Below are 19266 nucleotides of genomic sequence, written 5' to 3' on the forward strand. Positions count from 1 at the left end.
GTTATTATGAAAGCAAGTTAAGGAATGTCAACTTGTCTCTGCGTTCGTAAGAGCAAAAGAGAAAGTTGAAATTATTCCATGTGGTCCAGCAAGGGATGGAGAAGAAGTGCTTTGCATCTGCTCACCTTGGGCAAACTCCAGCAGGAGAGAGTGCAGGATGCCACTTTCAAGTGATGTCTTTAAAACTGCACGGAACATCTGAATCTCTTGCCTTCTTAATGGACCTAAGACATTACCCTTCCCAGGAGAACCTGGATTTTCAAACCGTTTTCTCTGTTTCCCAAAGAACAGGCTTACTCTGCCACCAGTTAAGTGGAGAATCAAGAGTGCTTTTCTTTTATTTTGTAATGCTTTTTACTGACACACTGATGCAAGAACCTGAACTCCACTATTTAGTCATGCTTCCTCTATAAGTTTAAGCCAGGGGCCAGCCTCAGAGGCGTCCAGTATCAGGAAAGCAAACACATTTTAGACAAAATGATCGTGTATCATGGAAAATGCCAGGAATTTAGCATTCCGTTTTCTGGAGAATGTAATTAAGATTGCATTATATTTCTGAAATTGTTGAATGTAAAAATTCTCAAATCACTCAATTAGCCTCTACCATTTGTTTGAATCCACTGTATAGGTCTATCATTTGTTCAGCCTATCTGAATTGATATGTATGTCGGAAAATACAGTTAAAGCAACTAGTTCCTTGTGCATACTTGAAAGACTATTTTCTTGCATGTAAGTGATTTAAAGCAGTGCAGAATATACGAAAACTACAGGCTGCCTTAAGTGTTATAAAACTGGCGACACACCAACTGCATCTGGTACTCACTGAATCAAAGGTACGTTTTATTTATTTGCCTTTAAAGGTAATCAAAGGTACGTTTTATTTATTTATTTTTCTTTTTAATTCATCTGTATTTGTGACAAATTTTAAAGCAGAATATGACTTGAGCACTACATTTCCATTGACGAAACTTGCTCTTAGTTACTTTTGAAGGTGGTACGTTTTATATTACGTAACACGAGATGTTAGCGATAATATTTACATTGCTCAAATCTGTAACATTGGAAATGTCTTCTCCATCTTTTATTCTCCAATCTACTCTTCTTGTTTGTGACGTGACATCGAAAGTTAGGAGAATTCGACCTTTTCCTTTTCTAGGCAGTAGGTTTTCTCTTCATCTTCGAAGCGCGCTCTCTCTCAAATGCATCCTTTGTTATTTTTATTCTCATTCACTCATTTATTCATATATCCATCCAGTTGTCCAGCCATTCATCCATCTATTTATGTAGCATTTATTAAGCACTATCTTTGGGCTAGGAAATTCTACGTACCGGATAAACTCATTCATTCAAGAACAGTGCTGACGTCTTGAGCACTGGGAATTAAGTAGTAAAAAGCAAAACAAACTAGGGGACACATCCCAACTGAGCATATCAGTCGAAACCACATGCCGCCCAATACAGGACTGTTATTGCAGGCTCTGTGTGGTTGACTTTAGACTGCTGTCTTAACGTCATTTGGCCTGAGAGTAAAGATGACTTTCGTGTATCTTCAGAAGAAGGTCAGTGAGGCCGGATGATGGTGAAATGGGGGCAGCCCCTGCACCACAAAGAGACCTTCCAAGAAAGCTTCTACAGCCAAAGGGGAAGACAGCATTCTGCGCGTCGAGAGGACCAGACACTTCTGTGAGTGCTCTGTACTGGGTGAAACACGCGCCGGGCAAGTAAGAAGAACAGGAGCAAATGCAGCTCAGCCAGAAGGGGAAAAAGATCCCGAGTCACTGACTACGCGAGAGCCCTGCCCACGCGTGGAGCAGTTGCGTGAACCTGGATGAAAGCCACGGATCCTTTCCACTCTCCTCAGCTTTCTCAGCTGTAAAATGAGAACTGGCCTGGGGTTTGGGGTGAGCTGGAACAAGAAAGTACAAAAAGGGCACTGGAAGCTGTGATGATTCTGTACCTAAATCTCAGAGAGGTTTGAATGAATACCTTGTCAGACATGAGAATCTGCTGGGACAAACAGGGTTGGTCGTTCTTTTTCGTTGGCGTGTATGAGAGACAGACTGTCTTTGGTTATCTCAATACCACATATACCACAACTTCTCCTGCAGTCACATTGTTTCAGAATCTCTTGCAGTAACAATGTCTTCTCTGTTTCGGTAACAACACACATTTAAAATCGCTTACCCTTTCCTCAGTTTCTCAAAGTTTGACATTCAAGTTGGTCACAAGAGCACACAATGTGGTTTCCATGGAGACTGAAATCTTTCTTTTTTCCCCATGTTTCCGTACAATTAACCACAATGCAGGCCAAAGAGCACAGAAAGCGTCATCTGTGGAAGGCAGAAGGTTTATTTGGGTGTTTCTTACCACAATTCCAAATGTGTCTTTTAAGATCTTCCTGGGAAAGTGGCATCTGTTGGTTATGCAGTACTATCCAGTCGTACCCTCACCTTCGACCTTGCTAGATGCTAAATAAAATCAATGAAGCGCTAGCTGAGATCTGAACTTAGAACACAGCCCATCAAATGATGGCTTCTTATAGTTAAACAATGTACAGACCTGTTATTGTAAATTCAAATAATTCTAATTTGAAAAATTTTATTCGTTCTAAATGAAAAGCCACTGAAGATTATTATCAGAGATGAGCGACAGACTTTTATTCTGGCAATAAAACTAGACTTGGATTTAGAAGAATGAGGTCCTACCTGTGTCACTAACTATATTTATAACTTCTAGCAGGTCACTTGAAATCTTTCACTTTCACATTTCTCATCTTTAAAATAAGGAAATTGCACTAAACCTCTCTACCAGTTACTCTTATCCTGAGATTTTTTTAAGCCTATGGTTTGGACACTTTTATTTGCAAATAAAATTGAAGAGATAAAATTCATGGTAGAAATTGCATTGACTGCACGGTGTTACATTGTTTTCTGATAATTTGCCTTAAAATGCCTCTTTATAAGCAGCAGTGATATATTTATGTATGAAAACTAACTTTACTTGTCACCTCGTGTAGAAAGGTAGCATTTTAAGGCCTGTATCAGAAATCTAGAAGTATCCATAAAGGATATATTCCAAATATAATTTTGAAATCTGTAATAGAAGTTCCTTATTTATCATAAAACATATTAGAAATAATTTTTCTCTGGTGATGGATGGAGACAAGGTCTGTGGTTTTACCGTGTGGTAGGCAGAATAACACCTGGCTCCAAAGACGCTCACATATTAATGCCAGTACCTGTGACAATGTTCCCTCACATGACAAAGGGGAATTTAGGCTACAGATGGAATTAAAATTGCTGATCAGCTGACCTTAAAATAGGGAGATTCTCCTGGATTATCCAAGTGGACTCAACAGAAGCCTAAAGGTCTTTAAAAGTGGAAGAGGGAACTTCCCTGGTGGTCCAGTGGTTAGGACTCAGCGCTGTCACTGCCAGGGCATGGCTTCAATCCCTGGTCAGGTAGCTAAGATCCCACAGGCTGTGTGGTGGCCCGGGGTAGCAGGTGGGATGGGGAGTGGAAGAGGGAAGCAGAAGAGGTCAGAGGGGTGCAGTGTGAGAACTCCAACTGTGGTTGCTGGCTTGGAAGATGAAGGATGGGACCACAAGTCAAGGAATGCAGGCAGCCTCTATGTGCTGGGAAGGGCAAAACATACATTCTCCCCTACAGCCTCCGGAAAGAAGGAGGCCTTGCCCACACCTTGCTACCAGCCTACTGGGACCATGCTGGACCTCTAACCTACAGAACAGTGAGATAATGAATTTGTGCGATTTTAAGCCATCAAGAGAGTGTCAATGTGTCTGAGCAGCCGTAAAGAACTAATACACCAAGCAAATGGGCATGCTTTTGACAGACTGGCCAGCTCCGTACCCAGTACCTCAGGACAATGTTCTTGGTCTACAATCCTATTAGTCTCATGCCACGCCCCTCCCCCCAACAGACAGACAGACACACACACACTTCAAAGGGAGACTTTCGCCCACACCAACCTAAATCTTGCCTAATCCTGCCTTCATCAGAATAAGCACAGTGAACTCTACTCAGTACTCTGGGAAAAGAATCTGAAAAAGAATGGATACATGTATATGTATAAGTGATTCACTTTGCTGTACACCTGAAATGAATGCAACATTGTAATCAACTAGACTCCAATAAAATTAAAAAATATGTATCATTCTTTCTTGATGTGTATCTTTTGTGAAAAGGGCTTGTGTCTTAAGACAGAGACTGGAGACTTTCTTGAGTTCCTGAAAATGTGCCTGTTGGGCTATGAACGTGTGTACTGTTGGCAGGGCTGATCTTCGTGGTGACTCAACCACCTGACTGCCAAGGTACTGGGCTGATATTAGGTCCAGAAGCTTCTGATATTTATCAAAAGCACCTGAGAGTCGCCAAGCTAAATTAGCCTAGGTCAGGTGGAAAAAAAAAAAAAAAAAAAAATGAAAGGCTATGGGTTTGACCATAATTAATTTAATACAAAGGAGCATGTTCTGTTCATGCACTGTGGGCATATTTCGCAAGCACTTAATTCGTAAATGAGCATTCTGGAAATCGACAGTTTTCACTAATTTAGACTGAGCTTCTCCATCACTTAGCCCCAAGTCATTAATATTATATTGTCCCTAATTGGCTACAATCCTAATCAGCCTGAGGTCAATTATACACATAATAGAACTCACATGAACATCCTACTCATTACTGGGAATCAAATCCTCATCTTCATTGAATGATAAATAGTGACAACGTGCAACCTAATTGGGATATGCAACACCGAGATAATGTAGGTAATCCCATCCTCTATTTTTAAAGCAATCTTCTATTTTACCACCTTCTAGATTTAAACTCCGTGACTGCAGGTGGGGGCTATCTTTTGCTTGCCTTGGTGTCTTTCAAAATGCCTTACCCAGTGTCTTGGTTAGCCGTGCAAATATTTAAATGGAATTAATCAAAAGCACATGTGGTCCTTTCTGAGTAGAAACAGGATGAGAAAACAGATAAAAAATAATGTAGGCAGGTACCTTCTGATGGGAGGGGGCAGAGGCAGAGAGGGGACATTGGGGATATATGCTAAAGACTAAGAATGAATAATAAAGATGTATTCTATACCTAATTTGATTCCATTCAGTGTGATGACAAAGAAAGATCCAAGTTTTGCTTATTAAGGAGCTTGGCATCTACAGGTGTCCTTGAGATGTGTTTGTCCAATGGGAAGACTTAGGAAAGAAGCCCTGGTATCCTCAGTGCTCAGGTAAAGAATCCTGCTGCCTCCAAATCTGATTCATATGTAATGTTAGGTCCTCATCTAGATTAGGGCAGCTAAAATTACTGACTTAATTTTAATATAAAGGCAGACCTCGGAGATATTGCAGGTTCGATTCCAGACCAATGGCAATAAAGGAATATTGCAATATAGCAACTCACACAAATGTTTTGGTCTCCCAGTGCACATAAAAGTTATGTTTAAACTAGACTGTAGTCTATTAAGTGTGTAATAGTATTATGTCTAAAAAAACCAATGCACGTACCTTAATTTAAAAATACTTTACTGCTTGAAAAAATGCCAGAACAATTACAATCGTTAAGAGCGAAGATCACTGATCACGTATCACCATAACAAATATAACAGTGACGAAAAATTCTGAAATATGGCGAGAATTATCAAAATGTGGCACAGAGACGTGAAGTGAGCAAACGGCAACAACAGATTTACTTAGCACAAACCTCCAATTTGTAAAACACAGTATCTACAAAGTGCGATAAAATGAGGTCTGCCTGTATTCAAAAGTCATGGCTTTGATTCTGAGAAGAAATAAGCAATGAAGATTTTTAAGGTAAAGAGCTGAAATCACAATCATTAGGTTATATTCTATTTAATGAGACTTTTAGATACGGTGTATTTAATTATGTGAAAATGAACATCGAAAAAAGAAACTGGAAAGGAAATATGTCAAAAAATATTTGGCACTTATTTTAAGAACTTCAGGAGTCATGAGTGATTGTGTTTTCTGCCTTTTTTTTTTCTTTTCAGCACCCTTCTAAACTAATGTGTACTGTTTGTCAAAATAAAGTAATAATTTAAAAAATTTACAAAATGTATTTTAAAATTTTGAGTATGCAATTTAAATAATCCATGTCACTATATGAAGGACTAGTTCAACAATGTTATTTGCTCAGCTTTAACAAATATTCCACAACTTTCCAGGACACATATAAAACTTTGATATTGACCTAAATATCCATATTTAATGTGATAGATACACTTTTCCTTCCAAATATCTATGGCTTATAATTTAACCCACTAGTAACTAATTTGGTTTTCTGGGAACTTGTATAGGACTTAATTTATGTTCACAAAAACTGGCCGTAAGAGAAACAGTGAAATTCAGATAATCACACATACTGAAAACAAACACTTTGTAAGCACTTGGATTAACTGAATTCAACTTAAAAAGAAAATGAGCACTTTGACTAAAAGCATATAACTGTATGTATTTAAATCATTATGTACTTATTTGGGTTAAAGGAAGGTGTCATAAGGTCAAATTCAATATGAACACCAAGAAGCATTATAACAATTCACCATCTCCAAGTATTTTCTCAGTTCCTTCCCTTCTTTCTCAACGAAAACACTGGCGATGAGCTGAGGAATCTTACATGCATGAGTGTACATCTCACACACACACCAAAGGAACCAATGTAAAAGGATGCAAGAAGTTTTCACCTACCACATGTTCTCTTGGAAAGTTTTACCAGATAAACAGATTGAGCAATTTTTCTAATGATAATTATCTTTTTTCAAATATTTAACATCCAGATATGTTTCTTTATAGCATGGCTTGCTCTGAAAGCCATCACTGATAATTCCAAGATTCTCCAGAGATGATGTAAAATGGAGAAAACAGATGCTAAATATGGCTCCTGCACTTACTATGTGATATTTAATCTTCTCCAGGGCAAGCATCTCTCTGGTTTATTTTCTGCTGTATCCACAGCAACTAGAGCAGGGCTTGGAATATAGTTCAAGAAAAACGTACTGAATGGACAAATAACTGCAGCTATCCAGTAATACTTTCTGCAGTTAGGGAAATGTTCCACATCAGTGGTATCCAAAATGGTAGCCACTACAATTTTCACAGAACTAGAACAAATAATTTTAAAATTTACATGGAAACAAAAAAGACCCCAAATAGCCACCAAAGCAATCTTGAGAAAGAAAAACAGAGCTGGAGAAATCAAGCTCTCTGACTTCAGGCTATACTGCAAAGCTACAGTCATCAAAACACTATGGTACTGGAACAAAAACAGAAACAGAGATCAATGAACAGGGTAGAAATCCCAGAATAAATCCACACACTTATGGCCAATTAATATATGACAAAGGAGGTAAGACTATACAATGGAGAAAAGACAGTCTCTTCAATAAGTGGTGCTGGGAAAACTGGACAGCTACATGTAAAGAATGAAATTAGAACATACTCTAGAACACTATATACAAAAATAAACTCAAAATGGATTTAACCCAAATGTCGACCAGATACTATAAAGCTCCTGGAGGAAAACATAGGCAGAACACTCTTTGAAATAAGTCACAGCAATATTTTTTTGGATCCGTCTCCTACAATAATGGAAATAAAAGCAAAAATAAACAAATGGGACCTAATTAAACTTAAAAGTTTTCGCACAGCAAAGGAAACCACTGACAAAATGAAAAGACAACCTACTGAATGGGAGAAAAGATTTGCAAATGATATGACTCATAAGGGATTAATATCCAACATATATAAACACCTCATACAACTCATCATCAAAATAAATAAATAAATAAACAACCAGATTTTAAAATGGGCAGAAAAACTGAATAGACATTTTTCCAAAGAGGAACGGCAGATGGCCAACAGGCACATGAAAAGATGCTAATCATCAGGGAAGTGCAAATCAAAACTACAATGAGATACCACCTTATACCTGTCAGAATGGCTATGATCAAAAGGAACACAACATAACAAATGTTGGCAAAGGTGTGGAGAAAAGAGAACCCTCGTACACTGTAAGTGGGAATGTAAAATGGTGCAGCCACTATGGAAAACAGTATGGCGGTTCCTCAAAAAACTAAAAATAGACATAGCATATGACCCAGCAATTTCACTCCTGGATGTAAATCCGAAAGAAACAAAAACACTAATTTGAAAAGATACATGCACCCCAACATTCATAGCAGCATTATTCACAATAGACAAGATATGGAAGCAACTTAAGTGTCCACCAACAGATGAATGTATACATGCATGCACATACACACACACACACACACAGTGGAATACTACTCAACCATAAAAAAGAATGAAATATTGCCATTTGCAGCAATACGGATGGACTTGGAGAGCATTATGCTAAGTGAAGTAAGTCGGACAGAGAAAGACAAATACTGTATGATATCACTTATACGTGGAATCTAAAAAATAAAACAAACCAGTGAATATAACAAAAAAGCAGACTCACAGAACAAAATAGTGGTTACCAGTGGAGAGAGGGAATGGGGAGGGGTAATAAAGAGACAAGGAATTAAGAGGTACAAACTATTAGGTATGAAACAAGCTACAAGGATGTACTGTACACTGCAGGGAATATAGCCAATATTCCACAATAAGTATAAATGGAGTATAACCTTTAAAAATTGTGAATCACTATATCGTACAACTGTAACTTATATAATATTGTACATCAACTATACTTCAATAAAAAAATAAAAACAAAAATTTCTAATCATAAAAAAGCCAATATGGTAGCCACTAGTCATACGTGGCTACTGAGCCCTTTAAATGCGGCAGATGTAAGTGAGGAACAGTTTTTTAATCAAAGAAAATTTAAATGGCCGCATGCAGCTAGTGGTTACCATAATGGCCAGGACATGGCTAGGTGTTTACACTTGGTATTTTTAATACAGGAATGAAATGTTTATTTTCTCTTCCAGTGACTAGTCTATGTGCATTTAATTATCTCATAGAAACACCAGAAAACGCTAGTAAAGGAAAAACCAAATCTTACTTTAATACGATTCATTAATGGTGTTTGTTACCACACAGAAATTTTGATGAATCCATGTTTCTTTGGTGACATATTTATATTGCCATAGTTAGAAAGATCATCCCGCTCCAAGATTATAAATTCTCCCATCCTTCCTTCTAGTACACTTTATGGTTTAATTGTTTATAGTTAAATCATTGATCTATTTGGAATTTATCCTTGTGTATGCTCTGGGACATAGATCATTTTTAATTTTCCCATGTGGCTAGCCAAACATCCCAATACATTATTCAAATTTATCTGTTTCCGTTGATTGATGTGCTAGCTATTGGCGTCCAAAATTCCTAAATGCATTTTGGCCTATATCTGAACTGTCAGATCTGTTCCACTGGTTTGTCTCTGCGTCTTTTTGACAACATCATGTTTTATCATTGAGACTTTATAATACACTACAATACTACTTCAAAGGCTTCTAATCATCCTCACTGTTCCTATTTTTCAAAAGTTTTCTAGTTATTCTTCTTTGTTCGTTTTTCCATATGTTCTCCTAATTGGTTGTTGCTTCTCTATGTGAAAGTCACTTATTTTTATACATTATTTTGTATCCCACACTGAATTCCCAAACGGCAGGCTAGGAAGAGAACACTGCCATTCACATCACAAGCAAAGGGCTGAACTTAGTCCCCAACCTAGGAAGTGATCATTACAAGACTGACAACCAGTAGATGGCAAGGATATGAACTGATGGTTCACAGAAGAGAAAAGGGAATAAGATGGATTTTGAAGAAGAGAAGGGGTGCTTGTTAAAATAATAAAATTATTAGATAAGCAATTATAAGTACTGTGAGATACTGTTTTCAGTCTGTCAGAGGTGGGTGAAGGAAACAAGAGCACATCAAGGGTCCATCAGTTCCTCCAGGGGGATGGCTGTCTTTCTTATTTTACCTGCACCCAACTTCCCAGTGCAACATACGCGATAAACAGCGAAACATACATCTCAAGAAGAACATTCTGTGTGCAATTCCAAGTGCTTGGAGGCTGGCTTCTCAGCTGTAGACACCTCAGCCCCTTTAGAAGGCAGTTTCTGGGGAAGGGACGCCACCTTGAGACCACTTTTGCTGGGACACACCCCATAATCCTATCCCTTGATGCCGTTTCTCTCTCTTTGATGGAGAAAGGAGAACCAAGCCTGCTGTATGTGGAAAATCTGGATGTCTGTCAGCCACTTATCACTTTCAAAGCAACAGCGAATGTTTTCTTGTCGCATTTCTGCCAGTGCATGGAGCTCACAGGAGCAGCTAAGTGTGGCCATAAAGAGGAGAGACCAGACTGGAAGAAAGGAGGCCATTTGAAACTGTGTCGCCATCAGGTAGAGAAGCTGAGTACTTGGGAGACAGGGGCAGGATGATTGGCAAAAGAGGACCCTGCTTTTGCCCATCCAGAGTTTAAACAAATAGTAATAACAATAACAACATCAACAACAATAATAGTAAACAGGGAAGATAAGTTGGTGGGGAAGCATGATCATGATACCCCCAAGACCTCACGGAGGGTGACTGTGGCTTTGATTTGATAGAGAAGCCCCATTTAAAATGCAGAGACCCAAGCCGCAGTCACAAGTTCACCAGACCTGCACTCTCCAATATGGCGGCCACTCATCACAAGAGGCAATGAAGCACGTGAAACGCGGTGAGTCTGAACTGAGGTGGGTTGTAAGGACCAAATGCATACTGATTTCAAAGTCTGTGAAGTATCTGCTCAATACACTTTTAATACTGATTACCTGTGGGGAGATGATAATACTTTGGATACACTGGGTTAAGTAAAGTATGCTGTTAAAATCAATGTCACCTATCTTACCTACATTTTTTTAGTATGGCTACGAGAAAATTTAAAATGACACATGTGACTTGTATTACATTTCCACTGGACAGATATCGTATGATATTGCTTATATGCAGAATCAAGAAAAAAAAAGGATACAACCAAACTTATTTACAAAACAGAAACAGACTCACGGACGTAGAGAATGAACTTATGGTTAGCAGGGGGGAAGGGTGGGGGGGAGGGATAGATTGGGAGTCTGGGATTGACATGTCCACACTGCTATATTTAAAAAGGGTAACCAACAAGGACCTACTATACAGCACAGGGAACTCTGTTCCATATTATGTAACAACCTAAATGGGAAAAGAATTTGAAAAAGAATAGATGCATGTACACATAAAAGTGAGTCACTTTGCTGTACACCTGAAACTAACACAACATTGTTAATCACCTGTACTCCAATATACAATAAAAAGTTAAAACAAAAATAAAATCAATGTCATTTTATTTACTTTTTTTTTTTTAGTATGGCTACTAGAAAATTTAAGATTACACATATGACTTGTATGACATTTCCATTGGACAGCACCATTCAACGCGACCCACATTGATTAATTCACTTCTCTCTTCAGCTCAGTTACTCCTGGCTTTGCCCCAGCAGGCAACTCGGCAGGAAGATGGTCTGGGTCCCCTTGGGTGTTCATGGATGCATCCCTAACTTTATCCCCTGAGCACTCCCTCTCCAGTGGGCTTCCTGTTCACCCCTTGGCACTTTCAAGCCCTGACTTTGCTCTCTTCGTAACAAAAGCGTTCTCCTGAATTCACTGGATTTATACCTTTCCTGAATCATGTTCTTTACCCCCTTTCCATATAAAATATCTCCCTTCTGCTCCATACTCTACCTGCAACATGCTTTCATCATTACAGAACTGTCCCACCTTGGAGTGAGAAAAGAGGTGTTCTAACAGCCCTCCTCCCTTTTCTCAGTTCAGAAGACTTGATCTCTCTCAAGACAAACTGATCCCCCCAGAAAAACTTCCTTCTAAAACCTTTCTCGTGTGAGTGGATGGAACACCTGAAAGATGTTGGGTGCAGGACTGGGATGAAAACCTGGGTTTCTAGAACCTTCTTCTCAAGTCCATTCTACTCCTAATCTACCTCAGGTGTGCGTCTACTTTACAAGAGTGGTGAGGACAGAGCCGTGACCCCCGCTGGGACATCCAGGGCCGAGCTCTGGCAGTCTTCCTGAAACTGGCCAACTCTTCAAACAGCTACAAGGCCTTTCCAAATGAGTCGGGGGCACAACTTTGCAAGCAAATCGAATGTTTTTAAGACATCAGAATTCGTAAATTCCCAGAATATATTTTAAGCATTTCTCAAAAAAAAAAAAAAAAAAAAAAGCTTTTTTTCCTGGGAGAGAGAGATTTGGTCATTACTCTGTGACATGTCACCAGCTTTATACTTTTATCAATGTTGGCCTCACTCCAACCAGATCTTCTTTCCATAAATAAAATTTTATCTGAAACACAGCAGACAGTTATTTTAACATGTTGGCAGAATTGTCATGGACTATTTTATTTTAAGGAGACTTTAGAAAACAATTTTTTACATCTGGTAAACCTAGAAATGGTGGGAAATGACAGTTTTTGACATCTCAACGTCTCTATCCACCCATCTGAACCTCTGCTTGGCCAGACTCGATCAACGGGAGTGTTTTAATCTCCTGTTGAAATGTAGATCTTAATTTAAACGTTCCATCCAGAAGGGACCTGTCTGCAGTAGAAAATTATTGTGAGACTTTGGTTTCTAAACACCCATCTTTAAAACATAATTAGGGGGCACACATGGTAGAGCTCTGAGAAAGCAGTTACCTGCCAAGGGTATCAGAGCAGACATTCTAAAACTTTGTAATCACAGTTAAAATCATCAATCACAACACATCTCCTCCTTTTCAGATGCCTTCATCAGCTCAGGCTATCATAACAAAGTACCACAGACTGGGGGCTTAAACAACAGATACTTGTTTTTCACAGTTCTGGAGGCTGTAAGTCCAAGATCATCGTGTGGGCAGGTTTAGTTCCCAGTGAGGCTCTCTTCCTGGTTTGTACAGCTGCATTCTTGCTGTGTCCTCACGTAGCAGAGAGAGAAAGCACTCTGGTCTCTTCCTCTTCTTATAAGGACACTAATCCCATCACGGGGACCCCACCCTCATGACTTAAAGCTAATTAAATCCCAAAGGTCCCACCTCCAAATACCCTTTACTGGGGATTAGGACTTCAACATATGAATCTTGGGGAGGGAGACACAAACATTCAGTCCATAAAACCAGGAAAAGTGAGTGAAGACAGAGCATGTCTTAGTTTTTTTTTAATTCACTCTTTGGAAGTCTGAACAATGCTCCCCCACTCCCCCTCCCCGCTGACAAAGATGTCCATGTCCTTTTCCCCCGAGTCTGAAAATACGTCACCTTACATAGCAAACGGAACTTTGGAGATGTGATTAAGTTAACAATCTCAGTATAGGGAGATTTTCCTGGAATATGCAGGTGGATCTTTATAAAAGGGATGCATGGGGGTCGGAGAAGATGTGATGGTTGGAATGATTGAGGTCCATGAGCGAAGGAATGCCAGCACATGAAATATACCAATAGTAATAGGTGTATGCAAAATATTCTAAAGCAAAGGCATAAACTAGGAATGGAGTGCTCGTTATGGGTAGATTAGGTGGGAAGAACAGAATATAAAGTAGAATTAAGAAATAAAGGAGAAATTGGTTTTAGGAAAACTGACAGTCTAGATGGACAGAATGGAAAAAGCAAATAGAAGGAAGGTAGGGTTTAAAGAAATTCAGAAAGAGGAATTAGTACTTGATGCTGGCAGGTCTTTAAGTGTCAATGATAATCAGTTCTATATCCACTAAATAGAAGCGTAACACATAGAGACCACATAATGCACTACCAGTATAATTCAAAATAACTGACTGTCCACGCACGGAGAGACAGCACTGCTTGCGTGAGCGCAGCACGCTGTGAAGTTATGATGTGAACCTCCAGGAAAAGCAGGAGTATTGGAAAAGACCTTAGCACCGGATCTGTTGAGAGGCACGTTTTTACCACGAGGGCTTCCTTAGGCTGCACCTCCTGAATATCCGTTTGTCTCCTCTGGAGTGATGTGCCCTTTGGGGTAACTCAGGGGAATCTGATCCTTTTACATCTTGCCATTTCATTCATCAGCAGTGAGGTCTTCAGCTGTTTGTGTCTTGGTCAGAATCCCCGACCTTCTGTACTCCCATGCAAGGCTATTTTTGCTTCTGGCCTTATTCTTAATCATTCTTGCTGTGTCAGAGATTTATTTTTTTATTATTATTTTTTAATGTTAATGACCATTATTTATTGGGAAGTTGGTCTCTGCGGTATTAAATATCTTTTTTTTTTAATTGGAGTATAGTTGCTTTACAATGTTGTGTTTGTTTCAGGTGTACAGCAAAGTGAATCAGATATATATATATATATATCTTTTTTAGATTCTTTTCCCCTATAGGTTATTACAGAATATTGATTAGAGTTCCCTGTGCTATACAGTAGGTCCTTGTTAGTTATCTGTTTTATATATAGTAGTGTGTATATGTTAATCCCACAGAGATTTAAACAGTAGAAGGCTAGCAGCTGTTTAATAAGGACTCTTCAAAGGGGGCGGGGGAGAACACTGATTTGCAGTGTTTGCCCGTTTCTGTGGCGTCACTACTCCCACTGTGGCTGACTTCAAGCTACTATTGCGATGTGGCTGAGTGGGGAGATGGGAAGAGATGGACCCAGTTGAGCTTTGTGGGGACCACCCATAGTAGAGCAATGCCAGGTATCACTGATTGAAATCAAACCACATAGGACCTCTTAGGAAGGCTACCTCTAAACGCATGGAAATCTGAGGAGACTCCATCACCTGTAGTATAACAGCAATAAACTTGTAACTGTGAGGTTCTACACTGGGTACCTCAGTATATAGCTTGGACACACACAAAAAATGCAATGCACACAGCAGAGAATCATGCCGCTGGGTTTCAAATCTGGTAGTATACACCCACCAGCGCTGATGTGCATGAGATTTACAGCTTTTCTCATGCCAAGAAGTAGTTGGCGCTTGTCATCAGACACGTGAAGAGGAGAGGAATGTGGAAATACGGACAGCCTTATAGCAGTCTACTAAAATTAGAGCCGCGCTCCAGGCAAAAGACAGATAATTCATGCATCAGAATAAATCCGACTCAGGTCTCACTGAACAGATCAGGGCATCCATGAACAACAAACAGGCTTGAAACACTTAGACCTTTTATCCTTTAGGGAAAACTCTGGCTTCCAGATAAGCATTTATATGTGTTTTGAAAAGGTAGAAAGTCATGCTTCTATTACTTCAAAGGTATTTTCAGGTGACTTTAAAAAACCTTAAGAAAGATGTCAAGGAGTTGGATTATTCCTTCATTTTGGTTGGTTTTAGTGATAGTGGTTATTTGGCTAAATATATTTCTATGTGGGGACATTACACCAAACACACATCAATGACAAAAAGCAGCTTGGCTGAGTTAAGAGCAGGGAAAGTGGTGGTTTCACGAAGTTACCACGTGGAGGGGAGATGGTGGATTCTGACAGTCGACTGCCCCGGCACTTCAATGCAGTACCTAGATACACACTTGTTTCTTTGTAACTTTAGAAATGTTTTCTTTCCCTCCCAAGCACATACCATTCTTTGTATTCTGTACTGAAGATCAAGAACTAAACACTTTGCTTTTATGTCCCTCCCATGGCGTACTTTTAAATTAAGTTGGTCTCCGGCTGTTCTACGTATTGTAATCCTCTGAGTTTAGTTTTCCCAACCATAAAGGCTACAGCTTACCAACATTCTGTCAGATGCTGCCGAATGCTTGGAAGCCAGAGCCATTACCTTACTCGGCATGTGGATCTTCTCATGCCTAAGGTAAGTGATTAGGTCTGTAAGCTTTTATAGCAACTTGTTAGACTTTTCTCAGGAAATCACAGTGAATTTTTTTTTCTTGTTCATTTTCAAATAATATGAAATGATGGGAAATAAAAAGTAGAATTTTAGACCTAGGATGTCTTGAAATGAGGTTTTTAAGACCAAGATACAAATAGGTGTTTTAAAGGGTATATAACCAGTGTCTTAGGTCCGGTTTTCTGGAATAAGGATTCTTGTGCATGTGAATTTTTGAGGGAGAACTCTCATGGGGAGGGCAGGACAGCAGAAGAGGGAGGGGGTGAGGGAAGCCAAGGTAGACAGGGTCCAACGTGGAAGTGATGGTCCCAGATGGACATGTACTTCAACCGGATCCCACAGGGAGGTCTGGAGCATGACCTGCATCTCACAGTTAGGACCATGATCTTAGTCTGTTGTGCTGCTAGCACAGAATACCACAGCCACAGCCTGGGGGGCTTATAAACAAAGATGTTTATTTCTCACAGTTCTGGAGGCTGAAAGTCCAACATCAAGTCATTGGTGGATTCAGTGTCTGGTGAGAGTTTGCTTCCTGGTTCATAGACAGCATCTTCTCCCTGTGTCCTCACATGGTGGGAGGGGTGAGGGAGCTCTTTGGGGTCTCATTTATAAGGACACTAATGACATTCATGAAGGACCCACCATCATGACCAAATCACCTGCCAAAGACTCCACCTCCTAATACCATCCCGCTGTCAATTAAGTTTTAGCGTATGAATTTGGGGGGACACCAGCATTCAGTCTACAGCATCCACCTTGAGGCAAAAGTGCAACCTTCTGTCCTCCAGGTTCAACCTGTCCTTGGCTGCAGGCAGCAGGTGTTGGTGAGCTGAGCAAAACCTCCAGGTTGAGATGCTGTTCGGGAAGGATTTTAATAGCAAAGGAAACTGGTTATGATGTATGTGAAGGAAGAGCATACAACAGTATACAATCTTACCCAGGCACAAAAATATGGTGAACCAAGAGGAGAGAGAAATACACCAAAGTGTTATTAGTGACTGTCTCTGGAAGGCACATGACTGTCACTTTCTATAATTTTCTGTGTTTCCAATGTGTTCACAGTGGATCTTGTATAGTGAATAAGAACACACACTCAAGATGTGTTCAAAACCTTGCACAACAACACAACTAAGGTCTGACTTACCAACCTTTAGAAAAGGGGTTGGCAAACCATGACCCATGGGCCAAATCCTGCCCACTGCCTGCTGTTATAAATAAAGCTTTACTGGGACACACACATGCCCATTCATTGGTACCATCCATGGCTGCTTTCATGTGGCTGCAGAGTTGAGCGGTCACAAATGAAGACCATGAGGCCTCGCCAACTCCTGCTTTAGAGCACTATTCCTCATCTGTAAAATGGGGTAACAATCCTTATCTCACAGAATTCCTGAATGGTTTAAAAGAGGAAATGTAAGTCAAGAGCTAACTCTACAGATGGCCAGTAGGCATGTGAAAAGATGCTCAACATCACTAATTATTAGAGAAATGCAAATCAAAGCTACAATGAGGTACCACCTCACACCAGTCACAATGGCCATCATCAAAAAGTCTACAAATAATAAATGCTGTAGAGGGTGTGGAGAAAGTGGAACCCTCCTACACTGTTGGCGGGAATGTAAATTGGTGCAGCCACTATGGAGAACAGTACAGAGGTTCCTCAAAAAACTAAAAACAGAACTACTATATGATCCTGCAATTCCACTCCTGGGCGTATATCCAGAAAAGATGAAAACTCTAATCTGAAAAGACACATGCACCCCTATGTTCAGAGCAGCACTATTCACAATAGCCAAGACATGGAAACAACATAAATATCCAACAACAGATGAATGGATAAAGAAGATGTGGTATATATACATATATATATATTATAATAAATATAATATATATTTATTTATACACACACACACGTGCACACACACACCCATACACACAAACAATGGAATATTACTCAGCCATAAAAAAGAATGAAATATTGCCATCTGCAGCAACATGGAAGGACCTAGAGATTATCACACTAAGTGAAGTAAGCCAGACAGAGAAAGACAAATACCATATGATATCAATTATATGTGGAATCTAAAATATGACACAAATGAACTTATTTACAAAACAGAAATAGATTCAATGACACAGAAACAACCTTATGGTTACCAAAGGGGAAATGGGGTGGGGGGGATAAATTAGGAGTTAGGGTTTAACACATACACACCACTATATATCAAATAAACAACAAGGTCCTATAGTAGAGCACAGGGAACTATATTCAATATCTTGTAATAACCTATAATGGAAGAGAATCTGAAAAAAGTGTGTATATATATACATATATATATATATATATACACAAATATATACACACACATACACACAATTTATATATACACATATGTATATATGTGTAATATATACGTGTGTGTGTAACTGACTCACTTTGCTGGATATCTGAAACACTGTAAATCAACTATACTTCAGTTTAAACCTGCTGTATAAAAAAATTTAAAAATAAATAAATAAAATTCTAAAATTCAAAAAAAACAAACAAACTGTACTTCAATTTAATAAAAGAGCTAACTCGACTTTCCCTGTGTGGTGGTCACATCTATCGCTGCCACTATTTTCTAACAGAAGCACAGCTAGTCCTAGTGCCCTCTTATTACAAACAATAAAATGACACCCAGAGAACACCAGTGAATTACTTACATCCCCGTTAATCTCCAGAGGCTTGTGGAACCAGACACACATCTGATTCTCACTACAGCACCTTTTCAATCGATTCATGACTCCCATGTACTAAGTGGATCATCTATTTGCATGTGTACCCCAGGTTCCCTCTGGAAACATACAAAGTTGCTTATTCATTAAATTTTGATATCATTTTATCTTTCATATAGGACTGATCTGCTCAAGGATTTTTTCATCATCTGTGGACAATGTGGTTTTTAAGGTAAATCCTACCCAGTGATTGTGCTAACAATGTTTGTATGTGTTTCTTCTATATATTGTAAACAGATATAACTTTTTGTGAGCATATTTATGTAGGAATCTTTTGCTAGAAGAAAGAATGGAAAGCACACCAGAATTCTCTACTTGCGTTCCTAAAGAAGGTACAGTATCATGCTTGGGGATTCTATTACATAATGCTGTCCTGGAGAGCAAAGGCCATCTGTAACAGACATTTTATTTCAGCTGTTCCTACTATAATCACTGGTCCCATAGATGTAAGCATGAAAAAAAAAAATCAGTGTGGCTGAATGAAGTATATTTCCTATGTCTTTACTTTTCACATAAAAATTTCATCTGGGGAATCCTTAAGTATGAAATGCAGGTGGTTCTAAAACTACATGAAAAGCTGCCTCTCAGTGTTGTTTCCATTTCTGTTCCTCCAACAAGCTGTTATCTTCTCAAA

General features: G+C 39.2%; 1 protein-coding gene across 3 annotated transcripts in view; it reads right to left on the reverse strand.

Annotated features, from left to right (window-relative positions):
- The window catches only part of LOC309653429 (neuroligin-4, X-linked), a 581567-nt gene that overhangs the window by 474208 nt on the left and 88093 nt on the right, over positions 1-19266 (reverse strand). The gene's annotated exons all lie outside the window — the stretch shown is intronic.

This window comes from Balaenoptera physalus, assembly GCF_965194825.1.
Source record: "Balaenoptera physalus genome assembly, chromosome: Y".
NCBI lineage: Eukaryota > Metazoa > Chordata > Mammalia > Artiodactyla > Balaenopteridae > Balaenoptera > Balaenoptera physalus.